Genomic DNA, 1,695 nt, shown 5'->3' on the forward strand with positions numbered 1-1,695 from the left:
TGCTTTGAGGCACTAAATGTCTTGTCTAAAGTTAGTTTAGGGTTAGAATATGTTATAATACAACAAATTGGATTAATTAAAAGTGTTAGAGTTGCATGAAAAATGGCTTGTCTAAAGTAACCAAAACCATTGCTTTGAGGCACTAAATGGCTTGTCTTAAGTTTTTTAGGGTTAAAATATGTTACAATACATTGAATTTGATTGATTAAAAGTGCTAGAGATGCATGAATAATATTTAGAAGTGTGAAGAAACACTTGGTCAAATCTGGTCGCAATTGGGATATGAACCCAAAACCATTGCTTTGAGGCACTAAATGGTTTATCTAAAGTTTTTTAGGGTTAGAATATGTTCTAATACAATGAATTTGATTGATTAAAAGTGTTATAGTTGCATGAAGAATGTTAGAAGTGTGAAGAAAGACTTGGTCAAGTCAGGTCCCAAATGGGATAAGAACCCAAAAACATTGCTTTGCGGCACTAAATGGTTTGTCTAAAGTTCTTTAGGGTTAGAATATGTTATAATACAATGAATTTGGTTGATTACAAGAGTTAGAGATGCATGAGGAATGTTTAGAAGTGTGAAGAAAGACTTGGTCAAATCAGATCACAAATGGGATAACAACCCAAAACCATTGCTTTGAGGCACTAAATGGCTTGTCTAGAGTTGTTTACGGTTAGAATATGTTATAATGCAATGCATTTGTTTGATTAGAAGTGTTAGAGATGCATGAAGAATGTTTAGAAGTGTGAAGAAAGACTTGGTCAAATCAGGTCCCAAATGGGATAAGAACCCACAACCATTGTTTTGAGGCACTAAATGGCTTGTCTAAAGTTGTTTAGGGTTAGAATATGTTATAATATAATGAATTTTATAGATTACAAGTGTTAGAGTTGCATGAAGAATGTTTCGAAGTGTGAAGAAAGACATGGTCAAATCAAGTCCCAAATTGGATAAGAACCCAAAACCATTGATTTGAGGCACTAATTGGCTTGTCTAAACTTTTTTAGGGTTAGAATATGTTATAATACAATGAATTTGATTGATTACAAGTGCTAGAGATACATAAAGAATGTTTAGATGTGTGAAGAAACAATTGGTCAAATCTGGTCCCAAATGGGATAAGAACCCACAACCATTGCTTTGAGGAAGGAAATGGCTTGTCTAAAGTTGTTTAGGGTTAGAATATTTATACAATATAATGAAATTGATTGATTAAACTTGTTAGAGATGCATGAATAATGTTTTAGAGTGAAGAAAGACTTGGTCAAATCAGGTCCCAAATGGGATAAGAACCTAAAACCATTGCTTTGAGGCACTTAATGGCTTGTCTAAAGTTTTTTAGGGCAAGCAGATATTATAATACAATGAATTTGATTGATTACAAGTGCTAGAGATGCATGAAGAATGCATAGAAGTGTGAAGAAACACTTGGTCAAATCTGGTCCCAAATGGGATAAGAACCCATAACCATTGCTTTGAGGCAGGAAATGGTTGTCTAAAGTTGTTTAGGGTTAGAATATGTTATAATATAATGAATTTGATTGATTAAAAATGCTAGAGATGCATGAAGAATAATTAGAAGTGTGAAGAAAGATTTGGTCAAATCTGACCCAAATGGGATAAGAACCTACAACCATTGCTTGTAGGCAGTAAATGGCTTTTCTAAATTTGTTTAGCTCTAGAATATGTTATAA

Source organism: Capsella rubella, unplaced genomic scaffold (genome assembly GCF_000375325.1).
Source record: "Capsella rubella cultivar Monte Gargano unplaced genomic scaffold, Caprub1_0 scaffold_57, whole genome shotgun sequence".
Taxonomy (NCBI): Eukaryota; Viridiplantae; Streptophyta; class Magnoliopsida; order Brassicales; family Brassicaceae; genus Capsella; species Capsella rubella.